Below are 23,183 nucleotides of genomic sequence, written 5' to 3'. Positions count from 1 at the left end.
ATTTCATGCTTTGTATTTTCTTTAATCTGTCTGCTTGCTGTGAAGGTCAAAGGTCAACTGAATATTTTTGTGAAGTATTTAAAATATTCCTGTTTATAATTTTTGTTCACGTCTCAACTTCCTTTTAGACTTGAATGACAAAATGTTGCCCCATAAATTAATTCAAGTCAAAATTCTGTCAAAAAATTAATAATTTTCGTGAGAATTTCATGCTTCAAATTTTCTCTGATCTGTCTGCTATGGAGAGGTCAAAGGTCAAATGAACCTTTTCAACAGAATCTAACAGAACGAGATGAGAATGAATCATTGAAATCCTATGAAATTAAAACCAGACTTTAAGTATCAAAGGTTTTAAGCATTATACTGGTTAAGAGGCAGTTGAAATACATATAATCCCAAAATAATCTGAAAAAGGTTAAAAAGATGAAATTAAAACCGTGGAGAAAATTTGATTAATCTACCGGACTAGTTATTGATTTCATTGTTACGTAGCCAGACTGTGATCCGATCCTCGTGTGGAATTCCACAGATATAAAACTTATGGAAGAAAATGGATCCTTTACAACAGTATTTGAGCTAAATACGTACGACACTAACTTGTGAGTGTGTTGGAAATTAAACTCAGAAGTTGAGACAACCATGTTTTAAATCTAGTCTTTTAACCCATCCAAAACTGTCCTGCATGGCATATTTTAAGTTAATGTGTATGACAATTTGGGAGTGAGTTCAAAATTAAAATTTAAATTAAAGTTAAAAGTTTAAAACGATGTATAAATCTTGTTAAATACCTCACCCAGAAAAAACAGCCTCCTGTACAACAATAATCTGTGGGTGAGTTTGAAAATAAAAGTCAGAATTTGAGACAACCATATTTAGTAGATTTTCAGTCAAAAATTATTTAACAAAAGTTATACAAAAAGTGAAAATTTGTTAATTATTTTGGGGGTGGGAAATAGTTTAATATCGAACAGGTTATTGTAGTTCAAGTACAAATTTTTGTATTATTTCATAAAAAATTAAAATCTGGTACAATTTTCAAAAAAAAAAAAAATTTGAAACGGGAGCTTTTGGTCAAATTTTTGGCACAAAATACTTTGAATACTGAAAGGATATCGTAAGCGCTGTACTTGGACAACAAAAGAGTCTATTAACTCAATGGGGGACACAGTTTGTGTGCTAACGTTAATGAGATTTGATGTCTTCCTTGATAACACAGGACTGTATCTTCCTGAATAAATTTACTTGAATAGGCACCCCCCTCTGTGAGAGTAATCATATCACTCTCTCCATTGTAACTATCTTTGAAAACTTTTATATACAAATACTTACTTCACAGCAGATATATTTATTCAGCTAATATAAAAAATGTCAGGTGAAGTTTAGAGTTTAGATTGAGAATTGAATGCGACATTCCAATTTTATGCATTGACAATAGAGAAACATCAAATTCTATGAGGGGTAGTCTGCAAAAGTTTGGCAATGTGCCAATCATAGTATAGTTGCTAATTTGCATACTATTATTTGCATATTACCATTGATGCCCTCAATAACTTTTCCACTTTACTGACAGTCACAGAATCCTGGCACTTCACCAGTCATTGTGTAGCTGATGATTTGCATAAACTGCTAATTTGCATATCACTTTTGATGTGTCCGATAATGTTTTATGTCATTCACAATAGTTTGGCACTTTACCAATCAAGTGCCATCATATATTTGCATATAACTTTTGATGCCTGGAGAAATCTTGGCATCGAGCCAATAACTCTACTGTTGGTGATTTGCATAAGTACTTATTAACATATTCACAAGTTCTGATGTCATCATCAACTGGCTGGCTGCCATGAAATATAAGAGACACTCGCTTATGGAGATTACTCAGATTCCTCACATAGTTCACTCGGGTCAAGGAGATCATATGCAACTTTTAACCCTTTCACTGACTACCAGACAGATGTAAACATAAATTAGGACTCAATTTTTGTAAATTTTTGGAAAATCTGATAATATTAATCCAAAATTTTGACAAAACTCTATACATAATTGTGAATTCTTTGTACCTTGTCCAAAATAAGGATGAAATTTGCCAAAAATTAGGAGTTTTTGAAAAAAAAGTTTACATTTTTTTTACACACACATCTAAAGTAAAAAGTAAAATCTGTGATTCCAGTCTAAATTACATTAGGATTTGTACAAAAGGTTTGGTTAAAATTACACATTTGATATTTTTTTATTATATTGCGGCAGACGATCAAACTCTAACAAAATTAGGAATTTCTGGTAAAAGTTCTTTTTAAACACAAATTCTGACACAATTCAAAAAAAGAAAGGAATATAGCTTTCAAGTCTAAAATAAAGTTACAATTTGTTAAAATTTTGCAAAAAGATGAGAATTTGTTCAAATATTTTTTTGGTGAGACAATATACTGTTCTGCAGAGGATGAAGTAATTTTGCAATTTTGCACACAAATTTTGACATAAATCAAAGTAAGAAGGTATTAAATATCTAGTATTCCAGTCAAAGAGAAAGCTACAATTTGTTCAAATTTTGCAAAAAGGCCCGAATTTGTTCAAACATTTTATCAGTGAGCAAATGTTGTACGTACTATATATATATATGTATATGATTTAATCCGTAATTTAGGCCACTGGCCCTTAATACAAAGTGAATAGACAACATATAGAAAAAGAATAATCTGCAGGCTATGTTAAGTGTGCCTCAAAATTACAAAATAAAAGTAACAAAATCACATAGATTCAAGTATTATATTATTTCTCATTTTGAAACTATAAAACAGGAATTTGGACAAACTTATCAAAGATTGATTTAATGTACACTGCATATCTCTGGCAAGAATTAACCTGTCACTATCAGCAAATAGATAAAAATAGTTGTTTAAGAATGTGACCCTTATTTTAACTTTCACTTTGAGAGAGTTAAATATAACATATTGAATAATGAAAACTATTTTTGAAGGGCTTACGACAGGAAATCATTGACTGGTGTGGATGACATTATGAAATACGCCAATTATGACATACAAATTGTCTTCCATATGCATCTAGTATGAAAAGTATGTTCTACATAGTTAGTCAGTTGGTATCAAGTTTTATAGTCTTTTTATGTATGGTTTCAGATTAGTTTTGGAATGCGAACATTTTAGTAAAGGAATAGACCACATTTCAGTATTAAAGTCACACAGTACACAACTTTGTTACTTTCCAGTATTAAAGGTACACAGTACACAACTTTGTTTCTCTTCAGTATTAAAGGCACATAGTACACAACTTTGTTTCTCTTCAGTATTAAAAGCACACAGTGCGCAACTTTGTTACTTTCCAGTATTAAAGGCACACAGTACACAACTTTGTTACTTTCCAGTATTAAAGGTACACAGTACACAATTTTGTTACTCTTTAGTATTAAAGGTACACAGTACACACCTTTACTTTTTATATTAAAGGGAAATAGTACATAACTTTGAACATTTGTTTTCAATATTAATGGGACAGGCTAGAATTTGTATTTTTTGTACACTAATTTAAAATGTTTATTTAGGACATATCATACATAACTTTAAAGAGACCATATGGATGAGGATTGGGTATTTATTTGGGATTTTTTATTTATAAAACAATTTTATCATGGCTTCCTACTTGAAAAAAACAATGTGAAACTACATATGCCAAGTCCTTACTTGTAACTCAATAAATGGCAAAAGACTGCTAAGTGTGTAAAATGTTTGTTATTGTATGTACAATAATAAACTTTTTACAATTTTTTTTTAGTTTTTCACAAGGTATTGAGTTACTAACAAGGACTTGACATATGTAGTTTCACATTGATTTTTCAAATAGGAAGCCATGATAAAATTGTTTTATAAATTAAAAATCCAAAATAAATACCCAATCCTCATCCATATGGCCACTTAAGAATTCACGATCAGGTGCAAAGTCTTCTTGGGTTAACATCTAGCTACATAAATAAATCAAAGGGAAATTACTGTTTTTTATTTCCTGAACTTTAACGTTTCCTGTATCTAATAACTCAGTGTTATTACCGCTTGAAAGGAAATAACAGCTACTAAATATGTAATTCAAGATATTGGAAATGATAAAATGAAACAGATATAGTCTAGCCACATTTAGTATTACTTGCAGGGAGGGGTCTTGTTTCCTTGTACCCAAGTTGAGGAATACGGCTTAATTCTCGGTACTGGCAATAGCATTTTATCACATATACTAGAGGGTTAAAATAGAACAAGAAGGTTGACTTATTCTCAGTACCTGTAATAGCATTTTATCTCATACTAGAGGGTCAAAATAGAACGAGAAGATTGACTTAATTATTCTCAGTACCTGTAATAGCATTTTATCTATGCTGGAGGGTCAAAATAGAACATGACGGTTGACTTATTCTCAGTACCTGCAATAGCATTTTATCTATGCTAGAGGGTCAAAATAGAACATGACGGTTGACTTATTCTCACTTGCACCTATAGTAATGCATGTGTATGTAGTGTCGATAGTGTCGACCAAGAAATAAAATATTTCGGGTACCGAGAATCATACTTTTATGTACAATAATTTCCCTCTAGTCAATTAGTTTATAGACTCAGTTTGTACCACTTTAATAATTGGACTTTGGTCACATATCCAGTGGATAAAAATAAAAGGAACATAAGGGGTCTTTGGCAATGACAATAAATTACAAGTAAGATAAGGGGCTTTGCCAAACTCAGTGGGACGGTTAATAATTTCATTATGAATTATGAAAATATCTGGTGATCATTTCGCAAGGAAGTTTATTTTGTTCTGTATTCAGTGGAGAAAGAATAAGTAACATAAGGGGACTTTGTCAATGAGAATAAATTACAAGTAAGATAAGAGGCTTTGCCAAACTCAGTGGGACAAAGTCACCATTTTGAATCAAACAGGAATGACTTAAGGGGCTTTCTCAATGTAATTGGAACAAACTTGTAATTTACGGCTCATTTCACTTTGAATGGTGAAATATCTCACAATAGTATATTTACTTATTTCACAAGGATGTTTTGAAATTTAAAGACGGCGTTTTAGCAATTCATAAACTTCGGAACACATTGAAGACATTCTTACCATTTAGACAGTCTGTTACTATTATATTTTAGTTCAGATTCTACGACCTGTTTATGACCTGGCTTTCGTGTCACATGTCACCACTCTTGCATTCTGATTGGTCGAGAGCCATGCAGATATGACCTGGCTTACGTGCAGACTAATAAAAAGTAACTTTATTAAGGTTTCCTCCTTAGAAACTAGAAAGAATGTTGTTACTGGTTTTATGGAATTTATCATGTATTATTGTAGTTATCTATACTACCAATTATCAGGACAAAGTCAGTTTAATGTAATCATATACCACTTATCAAGCCACACAAACAAAATCTTTAGTTTCTCACTTAGATCAGATACCACTGAGGAAGCCACACAAATAAAATCTTTAGTTTCTCACTTAGATCAGATACCACTTAGCAGCCACACAAACAAAATCTGTAGTTTCTCCCCTAAAAAACATACCACTTATCAAGCCACACAAACAAAATCTTTAGTTTCTCACTTAAATCAGATACCACTTAGCAAGCCACACAAACAAAATCTTTAGTTTCCCATCTAACCAAATAATTAACGTCTTTAGTTTCTCAGATCAGATACCACTTATCAAGCCACACAAACAAAATCTTTAGTTTCTCACTTAGATCAGATACCACTTATCAAGCCACACAAACGAAATCTTTAGTTTCTCTCAGATCAGATACCACTTAGCAAGCCACACAAACAACAGTTTTATGGCCTCTTTACATGTACATGAAATTTTGAAATGCCAGGGAACTGGGAATTTGTTTGTTAAAGTGAACTATTATGTAAAGTGGCCATCAAACTGTTCTTATCAAATGATGGAATGTAATACAAGTCTCTGTACTTCAACATGCTGTGCAAAGTGTTATTAATCCAATTCAGTTGTTTACTTTCCCTGTTTGTAACAGATTCAGATCAACCATGGTCTGATGTCTGAAGTTGTAAACTGCAGACCAGATTTGGTCAATGGCAGAGAATATTACATTAAAGAATAATTTGTTCAATTTGTAAGTTTCTGTTAATAGGTTGTGGTTTGGATAAAGCCTGTTAACTCCCTTAGTTTCTAATTCTAGAGTTGAACAAAACTTAACACAATTAGGAGAGAGATCAATTTATGATCATAATAAACTTAATTCTCTTAGTTTGAGGTTGGAATGGGCGGTTTGAACCATTTTGGTTCTTGTCCTATAAAGCTGATTTTGCTTTTAATAGAATCTGTTTCGTACCCCTTTAACACAAATATTTCTCTAAAAAAATATCATCAAACCGAATTTTCACTATAAAAGTAAATGCATGGCACTAAAATAAATTTAGGTGTTAAAAAGAGTATTTTTCTCACTACATACTGGCTTTATATTCATAGTACTACATACTGGCTTTATATTTATAGTACTACATACTGGCTTTATATTCATAGTACTACATACTGGCATTATATTCATAGTACTACATACTGGCTTTATATTCATAGTACTACATACTGGCTTTATATTCATAGTACTACATACTGGCTTTATATTCATAGTACTACATACTGGCTTTATATTCATAGTACTACATACTGGCTTTATATTCATAGTACTACATACTGGCTTTATATTCATAGTACTACATACTGGCTTTATATTCATAGTACTACGTACTGGCTTTATATTCATAGTACTACATACTGGCTTTATATTCATAGTACTACATACTGGCTTTATATTCATAGTACTACATACTGGCTTTGTATTCATAGTACTACGTACTGGCTTTATATTCATAGTACTACATACTGGCTTTGTATTCATAGTACTACGTACTGGCTTTATATTCATAGTACTACGTACTGGCTTTGTATTCATAGTACTACATACTGGCTTTATATTCATAGTACTACATACTGGCTTTATATTCATAGTACTACATACTGGCTTTATATTCATAGTACTACATACTGGCTTTATATTCATAGTACTACATACTGGCTTTATATTCATAGTACTACATACTGGCTTTGTATTCATAGTACTACATACTGGCTTTGTATTCATAGTACTACATACTGGCTTTGTATTCATAGTACTACATACTGGCTTTGTATTCATAGTACTACGTACTGGCTTTATATTCATAGTACTACGTACTGGCTTTATATTCATAGTACTACGTACTGGCTTTATATTCATAGTACTACATACTGGTTTTATATTCATAGTACTACATACTGGTTTTATATTCATAGTACTACATACTGGTTTTATATTCATAGTACTACGTACTGGCTTTATATTCATAGTACTACGTACTGGCTTTATATTCATAGTACTACATACTGGCTTTATATTCATAGTACTACATACTGGCTTTATATTCATAGTACTACGTACTGGCTTTATATTCATAGTACTACGTACTGGCTTTATATTCATAGTACTACGTACTGGCTTTATATTCATAGTACTACATACTGGCTTTATATTCATAGTACTACATACTGGCTTTATATTCATAGTACTACGTACTGGCTTTATATTCATAGTACTACGTACTGGCTTTATATTCATAGTACTACGTACTGGCTTTATATTCATAGTACTACGTACTGGCTTTATATTCATAGTACTACGTACTGGCTTTATATTCATAGTACTACGTACTGGCTTTATATTCATAGTACTACGTACTGGCTTTATATTCATAGTACTACGTACTGGCTTTATATTCATAGTACTACGTACTGGCTTTATATTCATAGTAGTACGTACTGGCTTTATATTCATAGTACTACGTACTGGCTTTATATTCATAGTACTACGTACTGGCTTTATATTCATAGTACTACGTACTGGCTTTATATTCATAGTACTACGTACTGGCTTTATATTCATAGTACTACGTACTGGCTTTATATTCATAGTACTACATACTGGCTTTATATTCATAGTACTACATACTGGCTTTATATTCATAGTACTACGTACTGGCTTTATATTCATAGTACTACGTACTGGCTTTATATTCATAGTACTACATACTGGCTTTATATTCATAGTACTATGTACTGGCTTTGTATTCATAGTACTACATACTGGCTTTATATTCATAGTACTACGTACTGGCTTTATATTCATAGTACTACGTACTGGCTTTGCATTCATTGTGCTGTTTGAAGTATTTATTAATTTTGTCCAATTAAGTTAGAAGGGGCATGGGAGGGTCTGGAATTTAACTATAAGAATGTACTTTTTTTATCCTACATTATACTATCGACCTCATTCCTTATAGAAGTTAATTGTTTAATTGTGAGTCCATGTTAGTATATTGTTTGGGATAGTTCACAGAGTCGTGAAAATACAACTGGCATTGTCATCAAACGATGTAGTATAGATGTTTTAAACTTATAAGAGAAGCCAGTGTTGTGTTTGTGTTAAAGTTTAAACATCCTATACAAATCTAGCCTAGAGAATTGTTATTGTCCGGTTACCATTCAGATAGTCTTGCTGCTAGACGCCTCAAGCTATTCTTCTCACTGTGAAGGTGATTGAAGGCAACTGGTGAGGGCAATAGCCTGAATGTTCTACTCTTATATCTATCATAAGAAAGCCTGAGGAGTACTAGCAGCTAGACTACCATTCAGACCACTTAATGAAAAGACGAGACAATGAAACATGACAAGTAATTCTAACCTAGAAAATTGTCGTTGTCCTGCGACCATTCAGACAGAAGACACAATGAAACATGACAAGTAAGTTTAAATTAGAGGCTTGTGGTTGTATTGCTACCATTCAGACCACTTCTGAGAAGACAAGACAATGAAACATGACAAGTAAATCTAACCTAGAAAATTGCCGTTGTCCTGCGACCATTCAGACAGAAGACGCAAAGAAACATGACAAATAAATTTAACCCAGAAACTTGCCGTTGTCCTGCTACCATTCAGATCACTTGAAAAGACGACACAATGAAACATGACAAGTCCCTGGACCATACAATTTTCAACTGGGTTAAACTTGTCTGGCCGTAGTCATGACACACTCAACTACTTTACACTATAGCTGGCTCAATTTTTTTTTTATAGTCTGTCCCTACCTCTATCAAACTTCAAAAAATTTGTTATTTAGCAGGCTCTTAAATATTTTGTTGTTTGGTCATAGCTATTATAACTCGTTCCAAATTTGTCATTTACTAGGTTATGTTCCTCTCGTCTGGTCGTAGCCGTTGCAACCTGTTTAAAATTTGTTATTCGGCAAGCTAAAACTTTTATTTTGTGTGAGTTACAAACACAGACTTGGACTATGTTCTTTTACATTGATTTGTCAGGTAGGACACCATAAGATTGTTATATAAATTAAAAATCCAAAATAAATACCCAATCATCATCCTTATGGCCACTTTTAGCCTGTAGACTTCAAATTGTACATCAAATGATCTGATGAAATTATTTCTCTTTTTAAAATTGCATAAACATTTATAAGATATTGCCAGTAGCTAATAATGATAGCGTGTGCTATAAGATATTGCCAGTAGCTAATAATGATAGCGCGTGCTATAACATATTGCCAGTAGCTAATAATGATAGTGTGTTTTTACTAAGGTTTTAAGTTAGACCACACATATGTGGTTTCTCATAAAACGACTTCTCAACTTTCGTAACAGATAAAATGTGAAAATTGATAGACGACACATGCATCTAATCTGTTGCATAAAATGATTTAAACGACATCGTAGCTTTAGACAAGATAATACCAGTAGCTGGTAATTCTAACATATAATTTATGTCAGTTTAGAGTATTTATTACACCATAGCTACAACCCTGGACAGGCTAGTGTGTGGGAGCCAATGTGTAACTAGTCAGACTAATTTGATTGTATAAGATAGATTTCAGCCATAAAACTTGACTTAATGTTTTCAAAACAACAGGACACCACTTCCTATTAAGAGTTGTTTCAGAGATAAGTTGGTCCACAGTCAGCTCTGTTATAGAGAAAAGTTAGTCGTATGTAATCATTGAATGTACATTGCAATAGTGGAATAGGGAACTTGCAAACCCGCCATGTTGAATGTTGCATCATGGGAAAGGTGATAATAAATACTGGTATTGTAAACAATACTGTTACATTGTTTGCAACCACGAATGATCAATTCATAGTTACCCTGACCATTGTGGGAGGTTTGTTTTTTATCGGTAGCTCCAGATTACTAGTATTACGATAACCACAGATAATCCCATAATCCTTTGCGTTTGCGTCTGAGCATGCTCAGTCTGGATTGCAAGTTCCCTAGTGGATATTTTCTGATATCACAGCTATGCATATCCTACTTGGTGGATATACAATAATGACACTTCAGCTAGCTTGTAGCTTGTAGGTCAATGGGCTGAGAACATGTCTAATGTTCATGGGATCAAGAAAGTATTCAACCTCATCTACAAATGTATTATGTAATGTGAAGTATTCTGCTTCGTCTACAACCTGTCTACAAATGTATCATGCAATGTGAAGTATTCAACCTGTCTACAAATGTATTATGTAATGTGAAGAATTCACCCTCGTCTACAAATGTATCAATGTAATGTGAAGTATTCTGCCTCGTCTAGAAATGTATTATAAATGTTATGTGAAATATTCAACCTCGGCTAATTTTGAAAACGGTAGTTAACACAGGCTTGATTACAGTGTACAACCATTACGACTCAGCTGGGTTATCAACTGAATGGTCTTAGTATGTTTATGATAAGGATGCAATAGGTCCTTAGTCTAATAAACATCAGGGGTGAACAAATCATTTTGTGAACTGGTGGTCCCTGGACCAGTGCCTTAAAAAATCCAGTGGTCCTGCTGAAAGAATTAATGGTCCCAGGTTCCGCTAATGTGAAACATTAAATCTTGCCTATGAATCTGTATATTCAGATGACGTTTTAACATAGTTATTAACAGTAAGGTACTGGTCCGATGGACCAGACAAAGTAAAATTTGTGTGGTCCGCCCAAAAAAATCGCTAGTCCCGGACCCAGGACCAGTGGATTTGTTCACCCCTGAACATGATAACCATAACTTAGCTATTATGTTAATCAACCCCTGATTTGTGCATTTTATTAAAGTCTGGGGCTGTATTTGGAGTCCATCAATAGGGAACTTGCAAACCCGCCATTTTGAATGTTGCATCGTGGGAAATGTGATAATAAATACTAATTAATTAGTATTGTAAACATTATTGATGCATTGTTTGTAACCACAAATAATCAATTCATAGTTACCCTGACAATTGTGGGAAGTTAATTTTATCAGTAGCTCCAGATTAGGTATTATGATAACCACAGATAATCTCATAGTCCTTTGCATCTGAGCATGCTCAGTCTGGATTGCAAGTTCCCTATTTGATCAAAAGTACTTTTTCAACTTTTGCAACACAGAGAAAATGCAGACACTGACAGCAGACTAAACACACATGTAACTTGATACACTGTATCTCATTGTAAACAGAGTGAAGGGTGACAGTGATGGTGATTTATGGTCATAGCAGAGCTCAGACAAATTTGCATACTTGTTTACAGGAAACTTCAATACATAAATCAGAAATAATTTAAATGGCTACAATGTCTACACTTGACACCAGAAAGGACACAGCTGCTATTTTGTTGTCGTTTCTGAAAATATACATGTATCAAAGTCTCAACCAAAAATTGGTATTTTTAAATAACTTTTTAATAAATAAGGATACTTCTGATAATTTCAATCTAAAATAAATTTGTTATGTTTAAAAAAGTTACAGAAAAGAATGAATTTGTTCTGAAGATGTTTTGGCGGGAAAGTTACATTAAAAAAAAAAATTCAACTGCATCCTGGACAAAAATCCAGTAATTAAGACAGAAAATCTTATAACAAGCACAATTTCTGTAATCTAAATCTAAATGAAACTGTCGATGTTTCAAAAAGTTTTCAGAAAAACATAAAATATGGAGGGAAAGTTGTATTTTTTTCTGTATTTGACTTATTTTTGGGGCGTACATCCTGATAACAAGAATAATTTCTATGACTTCAGTCTAAAAATAGTAAAATAAATTTATAGTATTTCAAAGAGCGACAGAAAAACAGAAAATTTGTTTAGTAATTTTTTGGCGGGAAGTTTTAGGTCACTGTACTTAAACTGAAGCATGGCTGTATATGAACCTGGTTACTGAAAAAACAAACAAGTCAAATTCTTTTAATTCTCTAAAAATATTACGACCCTAACAATTTTAGAACCTGGAAATCTCTGTTTCAACAAATATGCTACTTGTTTTGTCTAAAATAAAACAGCTAACTGAAATTTATTTTGGGAAAATAATATTTTGTGACATTTAATGAACTGCTGGGTAATGGTGTGCAGTAACAAGAAGTGTTCGATTTAGATGAGAGAAGCATCACTTACATTGCTGGGATTTCTGAAATTTTGTGTCGTACTCAAGTTACAGTACACATGTCTATCGCAATCAATCCCACAATGGATGTCTTCTTTGATAATAAACAGAAAGTGACATGAATATGGGAACAGGCTGACCTAAATTTCAGAAAGAAACTTCACCGATGTGTCAACCCAAATATTTCAAACTTTCAAAACATCACCATACATGGAGAACTAACTACTACATACTGCTTTGAATCAAGTTGATCTTCCCCTACCAAAGATGGAACGACCTTGTCTTTGGATTAGTCTACTTCAGCAGAGGGGTTGTAGCCAGGTGTGCAACTTTATTCACATGTTAGAAGTAACTTAAACTTTCAAACCTTGCTTGAATCTTTCACACTCCACCATTATCTACCATATGATGGATAATCAAAGTATTGGCCTTTACCAACCTAAAAATGGAATAACCCTGTTTTCGACTGCGTCATACCTCGGATATGTGAGAATTAAGTTAATTTTCAAAGCTTGCTAGGATCTTACACTATCTAGACTGCCCTGTACTGGATAATCAAATTATTGTCCTTTACCAACCTAAAATGGAATAACCCTGATATTGGACTAGTCTATTTCACCAGAAGGGTGGTTGGGTGTCTCTCTTATTAACTTTCACTCCAAGAATTCAAATCAAAACTTGTTACGTTCTCTCACAATCTCTACCCGATAATGGATTAGTCCAAATATTCATGGCTAGTCCATATTTGAGGGGTGCATGGTATAGTTTGATAAGTCCACAATGGACACTTTAACAAAAAAAACAAACAAACAAACAACAAGTAGAGAATGGTAGTGCATAAATCAATTATGCGTGAACTCTACACAGTCTTCTCCCTAACTTATTCTTTAATCGTACAACTACTAAATAAACCACAATGTTTTGTATGTGTGTCATGAATGTCATGCATGTCATGCATTCAACTTGGTAGGGAAGGTTGCTATATCCTTCATCTATACTGGCATAATTGAGTGGCAGTCATGCACACTTGATAATAACGACCTTACTGCCATGGTCAACTGAGAAATTATGTTTCAGGGACCAGAGTTGTTACATGCTGGAGCTATGATGTACACTTATCAAAGTGAGAATTCATTCACAAATGTCTTACAACATGATAGGGACCATTCATTTAAATTTTTCATTACAAAATTTCCCGACTAATTTTAAGGAACAAAAATTTTCGTCTTTTGAAAAAAATTGATGCAAATAAAATTCATTTTGGAGTAGAAGTATTCAATGAACAATTCAATTTTAAAACCTCGTTCTACCAGGAAGGTATTTGCTGGTACATACACAAAAAATACAAGTTTGGAAAAATACGATCAAGTGAATAGGACATGTGGTGAGATACTGAATAGGTTGTACGGAGGGGGGTACTGATTGTAAATGAAACAGCCTTCAGGAACTCTCCTGACACTGATTGTCATCAACGCAGTTGACACACTACTATGCCCTTGACTTTCAGCTAATAAGCTAGGGGTGCTCAAAGTCAACTGTGAAAGGTATTTTGAAAATGCCAAAAATTCCAATTTGGAAAGTTATAATGCATATTTTGGCAAAATTTTGTAAAAAAAGTATTGAGGTCACTAAAGGTTTAATTTTTAATAAATGATGCATATTTTGATGCATATTTTGATTGGCCTAAAGGTATACAATACAAAGTCGAAATTAAATAGTTTCACAAAAAATAAAGCAGAGGAACACTTATGTTATTGAATTTTTTTAAAATCAAATTCAACCATGTGAAGCTCTATTACATGTAATGTGGCCATATTGATGAGGATTGGGTATTTATTTTGTTTTTTTCTTTTATAAAATTCAACATTATTAACATCATGTCTTTGTTAATTAATCACAGAATTCTAACCAATGATAAGTTATTGTTTATTGGGGCATTTACATAATGTCTAAATATGGTAATCACAGAATTCTACCCAATGATAAGTTAGTGTTTATTGGGGGCATTTACTTAATGTCCAAATATGGTAATCACAGAATTCTAACCGATGATAAGTTATTGTTTATTGGGGCATTTACATAATGTACAAATATGGTAATCACAGAATTCTACCTAATGATAAGTTATTGTTTATTGAGGTATTTACATTATGTCCAAATATGGTATATTTATGTCCAAATATGGTATATTTGTCAACTCAGGATGCTACTTATACACTGTTTACGTCATTCTAACAGTTGGGGTTTACTCATTTATGTGAACAACTTTTTGGTTATGACCAAATCAGTTTGACAAACAGGGTTAGAGACCACGTTGGCATCCAGACTAGATTGGAAGTATTTGTGTCAAATCTGTATCAAAGTTGACAAGGACCTCGACGGGAGTATAAATCAGAGAACATATGAGTGTAACTAAGATCAAGTTTGAATGGCTTGACCTTGAATGACCTTGAACACAATAGATAGCCCAACTTTGGACACACATCATTAGTGCACTACGTGTGACTATGATTATAGCTAGTTAGTGATAAATGTCGATTCACACATTTTTTGATGACCATGTTGAGGATTCTTTGTTTGGTGGGCGTGGTAGTTGTACTACATACATTTCAAGGTTCACTTTGGACTACTATGGGTACAAAGAGATGCTTTCTTTGCTTCTATTAAACTCAACACAACAGCTGCCTTAACTGACGTGTGTGGTGGCCTGAAGCTATTAGCTTGCAAAGTTGACGTACTCTGTTATATTTGACAATTCAGGATATTTGGGAAAATATCTTTTGCAAAACATCTATAGATAGTGACATGATGAAAAACTATTGTACGATTGTTTTACGAAAATGCCAATAAGATAATAACAGACACACACACAGACACACACACAGACACATGCACAGACACAGACAGACACAGACACGCACACACACAATATCGTATTGATGATTATACAAAAATGCTAGATTTTGAGTGATACAGAGATGAACTATCGTACTATGAATGACGATATAGTGAAGGACTACATGTATCGTATCAATGACGACACATTTACATAAACGACAATTTATGAGGACACTGTCTTTACGAAATTACTAGACTGTTACAAAATGATGCTTCTCTTACATTATTATATTGCCACTTGCAAAATAACAGCCATATCGTAAAATTTACCATATTATTAGTCACTATTGTGATAGCATATCGTAAAATTTTATGTGTCTGGTTACAAAGTCTGTTGCCAGCATAATCTACGCTGAAACACAAAATATAGAGTGCAATGAACTATAAGGACAACTTGAACTAACTATCCACCCCCACTTCACCAGATAAATGGTTTGATCCTATTGTTCTATATAAAGAGATAGGACTGTCTGATTGTGAAATAGGGGTTTGCTTTGTTCCTGGCAAAATGCCAAAGATGATAACTGTTTCAATGTTATTCTACGATGATTGAAATGAATTATTTTACCCACTGGTGTTTCCATGACAGAATAAGAGCTGAATTTTTTTGTTCTATATTGAAACTTTTAAATCAAAATTTTAGTAAAATTTATCATTTTGGTTAAAAATGTTGATATAACCATGTATTCGAAACATCAGATTACATCTATTTATTCGGACTGTCTCACAAGTTCCTTATGCATTTCTAACTATATAAAATACCGGTTTATTAAACTAAAATTAATTAAACTCAAATTTTAATTCATTTAATTTATTTTATTTCAAATTCTAAATGTTTTAAGTTCAGTTACAACTAAAGCAAAAAAAATAATTATTTGGTTCCTCTGGGTACCCGACCCGACCTTCAAATTGAGTCAGAAAAGTACATGAAAATTTAACCCCCCTCATTCCTCGTCAGAAAATAGTCAGGTTTTCTTCTAGAGAACGATTGAAAATATTCAGACATTGTATGCATGATTGATATGTTGTAAGTTTAAAGGTATCACTACAGCTGAGATGAAAACTACAATCAGAAAAGTACATACAAATCTAACAGCTCCTCAGCTGTGCTCTGGAATATATATAGTCTCGTAACTTTATTGAATCTGTGATAGTTCTCCTACACACAAGGTGATTTATTTGTATTAAGTTGAGGGGTTATAACCAATCTGAGATGAAGCTATTAATCAGAAATGTACATGCAAATCTCTCAGGTCTTCAGTTGTTGTCAGAAAATAGTCAGGTTACAGCTAAAATGATGACGGCTTGGTGTTTCACTCATGGGACATTACAGCCACAATGATGTATTAGCTGTAATGTCCCATGAGAAAAACACCAAGCCTACATCATTTTAGCTGTATCTACTACAGAGAGAATGCAAATATTCACATTGTATGTGTGATTTATATGTTGTAAGTTCAGAGGTAGAACTACATGTAAGTTAAGATGAAACTAAAAATACTGTCAGATTAGTACATAGAAATCTCACCTCCTCAGCATCACTCAGAACACGCATAGGGTAGCGTAATTTAACTAAGATTTACTAGTATCAGTTTAGCAAAGGTGATAAATCAGGAAAATATGTAACATCGCTATGGTTACTAAACGATATTTTACTAAAAAAGTTGTGATTTTGTCTCTACATGGCAAGCGTACATACAGTGATTTATATATTGTAAATCATGAGACACTGCCAAGCTGAGATGAAACTATTGCAGTCACTCTAGCAAAAAGGTGATAAATTACGAAAATAAATAACATTATCGCTATGGTTACTTAACGTTATAGCTTGGTTGCTACTTTAATATAGTACGCTGAATTATTTTCGTACATTGCAGTTGAGCAGTTACAGAGATAACACAGTTATTTGTTGTCAATCAATCTCAAATTAATCAAAAAAATAGTGGCAGGGTTGCTTAATCAATATCTGACGTTTATATAAATATATGGTTTTCCTGACACATATTTAGTCCTGAGTTTTTTTGGTGTGGTTTTCAATATTATTACTAAGGTTTTAGAACCCTGGTAACAGAGAGGATGGAATTCCTATACATTCAGTATTTTTACTAAGGACTAAGGTTTTAGAACCCTGGTAACAGAGAGGATGAAATTCCTATACATTCAGTGTTATTACTAAGGTTCTAGAACCCTGGTAACTGAGGGAGGGTGAAATCTGGTAAAATTTACAGTTTCCTATACATTCAGTGTTTTTACTAAGATTTTAGAACCCTGGTAACAGAGAGGGTGAAATCTGGTAAAATTTACAGTTTCCTATACATTCAGTGTTTTTACTAAGATTTTAGAACCCTGGTAACAGAGCGGGTGAAATCTGGTAAAATTGACAGTTTCCTATACATTCAGTGTGTTTTTACAACCCTGGTAACAGAGAGGGTGAAATCTGGTAAAATTTACAGTTTCCTATACATTCAGTGTTTTTACTAAGGTTTTAGAACCCTGGTAACAGACAGGGTAAAATCTGGTAAAATTTACAATTTCCTATACATTCAGTATTTTTACCCTGGTAACAGAGAGGGTGAAATCTGGTAAAAATTTATAGTTTCCTATACATTCAGTGTTTTTACTAAGGTTTTAGAACCCTGGTAACAGAGAGGGTGAAATCTGGTAAAATTTATAGTTTCCTATACATTCAGTATTTTTACCCTGGTAACAGAGAGGGTGAAATCTGGTAAAAATTTATAGTTTCCTATACATTCAGTGTTTTTACTAAGGTTTTAGAACCCTGGTAACAGAGAGGGTGAAATCTGATAAAAATTTATAGTTTCCTATACATTCAGTGTTTTTACTAAGGTTTTAGAACCCTGGTAACAGAGAGGGGGACATTTAGTGGTATTCCCAGTTTTATACAGGACGTTGTTGAATATTTTACAAACTCTTTCAGATAGTCAACGACCTCAACATTCCATGTCACACACTCGGAAGTCTGAATGGATAGTAACCCTGTTTACTAAACCAGAATGAAGTAACAGTGTGGAGTCAAAAAATTCAAGTACTTGTTACTTTTTTGCTCCACTGTTTGGAACAAAAGTTTATAACGATATTAGAGTTTATTTGAAAATTGCAGTTTGGGCTTTTATAGTTTAACATGTGGAAGTTTTGTTAAACACACCCATAACTTTGCTGTTAATTCTGGGTGTGCACCTAACTCGTAAATCTTTGTGTTTATCTGTCTCGCTACAATGAGACCTTGTAACGGCGGTGAGCCGTACGTGCATACGACGAGATTCGCGGTGATGAGAATAGGTGCATACAGAGTTCATTCTAATCTTGTGACGTTTACGATAGCTGTTACAAACCTCATACATCCACAAGGTACACACTTATACCAACTTTTTATCAGCCGTACTTGAAAGTTTCACTGATAAAAGAAAATAAATACCACCACAAAAGATAAGCTACATATTGGGGTCACGACCTCAGACAGAGAACCGATTTGTGCATGGTGTTTACATTTATGGGCATTTTCCAAAAACCAAAACTTTTATCTTTCCCTTCAAAATAATATGCAGAAAATGATCCAAAAACTGTAAACAGAAAAATGTTAATTTTAGTCCATTTTGTTTTTGTTACCATGGTTACCCAAAAATTATATATAAGACATCAATTTTAAGAACTATCAGACTCTGTTTTGGTCTCTGTTTAGATTTCAAACGTTTTGTCCAAAATTGGAAAATTGTAAACTAATTTGAATATAAATATTGTCGTTGGTATAATTCTGTTGTCAATGTAGACAATTATATAAAATAGCCATGTTGGCCACAAAGTAAATATTACCAAATGATACAGTTTTGACATCATCCAATCACTATCCAGGTAACATGAAGTAGTTGTAATGTGGAACCTGATTGGTTGCAAAGTAATCCTCCATTGTCTTCATATGAATATTCATGAAATATTAATATATGCATGTTGGAAAGTCTTCTATTTACTTTGCTATACCCCCTCCGTGGACGGTTTTTGTTGAAAAACACACTTTGATCATTCAAACAATGACAACTGCTTGTGGGCAGAAATTTCACAAGTCACTCAGAAAAACACTTGAGTTTATAAAACTTTAGTAGAATTGTCGTAAGGTCTACTAAAAAATTGTGTGGTTCCGATTACCCTCAATTTTAGAATAGGTGGGGTAGGTAGATTTTTTATTTCATTTTTTATATATATTTTTTTTCATATGTGAGTGTCTAGTTCAGGTAGATATGTTTTCCGTTGTTTTCCATATGGTCTCTGTGGTATTGGTTTCTTCTCATCAGATGTACAGCCATTACAGGTTGGAAGAACAGTTTTATGTTGTCTTTTTAAGTTGCTGTCAGTTTCGGCATTCACTATTTCTTGCGAGATGTTGATTTTAGGTCCACACCTTAAAATCAAAAACTGAAAATTATAATATTCTACATTAGGCCAAATAAAAACGTTGTTTGGTTACGGTTACCGACTCCACCTAGCTTTTCACGCCGACCCTAAACTTGGTTTTTTACATATTTGAGAAAAAAATAAGAAAATCGCGAAAATTGTGAAGTCTCACAAGAAATAGTGTATGCGGAAACTGACATCAACTGAAAAAGACAATATAAAACTGTTCTTCTGATGAGAAGAAACCAATAACAGAGAGACCATATGGAAAACAACAGAAAACATAACTTCCTGAACTAGACACTCACTTATGACAAAAAAATATATAAAAAATAAGATAAAATATCTACCTACCCCACCTATTTTAAAATTGAATATAAACAGAACCACACAATTTTGTTTATACGCCTTATAGAAGTACTTCAAAGTGTGACGAACCCAAGCAAAATCTCGGTACGCCTATGAGTACATCTATATTTATATATTTCCTGTGACATTGAAAGAATGACTTTAACCTGACCTGCTTTGGTTGGTAAGCATTTAAATATCACGGATGACCAAATATCAGTTTACCTTTTTAGAATATAGGACGGGTTGGGTGCCATCGTATGCATGTACACATACACGTACACCTGACAACCTTTGACCCCCATGTAACCTTTGACCCCATGTGTACATATATCAAGATGTAACATTATAATGCCACATTTAGGTCTATTGAGAGTGAGTTTTATTATGATTCAACCCACATGATTTCTTTTCAAACCCGGTTCATTAACCCCTTCAATACTGAAAACATTCCCGCCATTATTGTTTGGACAAAATTCTTGTTTTATGTAAGTTTTTGGCATATATCAACTTCATTTTAGACTGGAATTAAAGAAATGTTACTTCCTAATAAAGTAATATTATTGTAATTATGAAAATATTCATATAAATTGGGTCCCCTTATTATATGAAACTCGTCTCTAGTCATGAAAGGGTTAACCTAAAAATGGTAGAATATCAACAAAACATGTAATTAAAACGATAAAATGTGCAGGTACGGTAGTTTTTTATTTTTACGAACGTCACGACCTGACCGACCTTATATTAAATCCAGTGAAATAATTGTAATTATAAACACCCTCTACGCCAGGATCAGAGGGAAAAAATATTTCATTATAACTCTTAAAGATGGGGATAGCAGAAGTTAGTATCTGGGCGTAAATTATATTGCAGCACTTATGTACGAAACATTTAATTAAAGTGGCCATATGGATGAGGCCAGATAAAAAAAAAGAATTGTTTCTGGTCAGCACATGCATCACTTAAATACCCTCACATCGTTTTTTTTTCATGTTTGTCCAGCCCATGCAGTCTGCAGAATCGTGGGGAAACACAAATATAACCTTCCCTACTTCTGTGAAGATAAATACAGAGCCAATCATGAACAAGCAAATGATTTCTGCCCCACATACACACTTTTTTCTAAAGTATTAAATAAAAAGAATAGAAACTGCCATAAATAGTAGATTGATTGACAGGTTTGTTGAGAATTAAAAAAAAAAAATCGCATCATCTCACTATTTTTTGAAAACAACCTGTCATGACCAGAAACAATCTTTCTTTTTTATTTTTTGGCCTTATACAGTTTAATCAATACTAAAGTCTCAAAACGAATACATTATTGAAATTAATTAGGGCATACAAAATGTAAAGTAAAGCCAACCTTTCCATAATTTCTTTGATAACGATTCCCCATTCCATTAACACAGAATTTGATGTTAAAAGGTTGCCATGGAAGCAGGACAAGTTCTCACAAATATATGTTCTTAATAATGGCAACAAATCTTTAACACGCTCAGATAAATGGAAAAATGAAACCATATTGTGTTGCCACAGAAATGTCTACAGCACTTTGTGACATTGGTTTAAGTGATTCGTTTTGCAATTATTGCTTGTTACCATGGCAATGCTTTCATGATAATAACAATGTTGATTTAAATGATAAATTCAGCAAATTAGATTACATTGACAAAACACATGGAATTTGTTACCATGGAAACAGTATTGCAAGGGCAAATCTCTTGTGTCTAATTGTATATATTTTTGACTATAAATCACTTTATTAGAGTTAAACTTCGACCAAAACACACAATAAGGAAATAAATAATTGGTTACTATGGAAACACATGACTTACTTTATCGTCATGACGATGCAATCTTCCACTGGAGGATACAGGTGTCCTTTCCGCAAATCGTTACTAAGTAACTGTTGTCGTAAACAAATCCTATATTGATGGTCTCAATATTGTTGGTTTTATAACTTTTACTTTGTGCCTGAAATGAAAGGAAAATTAAGATTAATTAATTCCAAATTAATCAATTAATTAATTGTAACATTGAACATATATTGGCTAGAAATCAAAAGTCTCGTAAGTTGAACACATATGTGTACTGTCCCATCAAACACAAACCACAGCGTACATAATGACAATAATTGACTTGAATCGTAATAATGGCCCAATTGGCAAGAAATCAAAAGTCTCGTAAGTTGAACACATACGTGTACTGTCACATCAAACACAAACCACAGCGTACATAATGACAATAATTGACTTGAATCGTAATAATGACAAAACACATACAATTTGTTTGGCAAGAAATCAAAAGTCTCGTAAGTTGAACGCATACGTGTACTGTCACATCAAACACAAACCACAGCGTACATAATGACAATAATTGACTTGAATCGTAATAATGTCCCAATTGGCAAGAAATAAAAAGTCTCATAAGTTGAACGCATACGTGTACTGTCACAGTGCAAAGAAAGGAAAATAATTGACTAGAGTCATAATAATGACCCAGTTGGTGAAAGATCAAAAGTCTCGTAAGTTGAACGTATGTCGTAAGTTGAACATATTCCATCACACTGAGAAAAAAATCATAGCACCAAGAATGACCATAATATCGGTCTGTCTAGTCAATAGAAAAATTAAAAGTCGTACAATTTGAACGCATACTGTCACGTTAATATGAAAACAATATGTCAACCTATAATACCCACCACTAGTTGGTGAAAAATTAAAAGTCGTACAATTTGAACGCATACTGTCACATTAATATGAAAACAATATGTCAACCTATAATACCCACCACTAGTCGGTGAAAAATTAAAAGTCGTACAATTTGAACGCATACTGTCATGTTAATATGAAAACAATATGTCAAGCTATAATAGCCCACTAGTCGGTGAAAAATTAGAAGTCGTACAATTTGAACGCATACTGTCACATTAATATAAAAACAATACGTCAAGCTATTAACAGCCCACTAGTTGGTGAAAAATTAAAAGTCGTACAATTTGAACGCATACTGTCACGTTAATATGAA

General features: G+C 33.1%; 1 long non-coding RNA gene across 1 annotated transcript in view; it reads right to left on the bottom strand.

Moving 5' to 3' along the window:
- Positions 1–23,183, bottom strand: part of LOC144450337 (uncharacterized) — a 43,813-nt gene that overhangs the window by 5,186 nt on the left and 15,444 nt on the right. The window contains exon 2 of the long non-coding RNA XR_013482233.1: positions 21,992–22,130. This is a non-coding gene — a long non-coding RNA (uncharacterized LOC144450337). The remainder of the gene's footprint in view (positions 1–21,991; positions 22,131–23,183) is intronic.

Source organism: Glandiceps talaboti, chromosome 19 (genome assembly GCF_964340395.1).
Source record: "Glandiceps talaboti chromosome 19, keGlaTala1.1, whole genome shotgun sequence".
Classification (NCBI taxonomy): Eukaryota; Metazoa; Hemichordata; class Enteropneusta; family Spengelidae; genus Glandiceps; species Glandiceps talaboti.
This window is presented reverse-complemented; position numbering and strand designations above follow the sequence as displayed.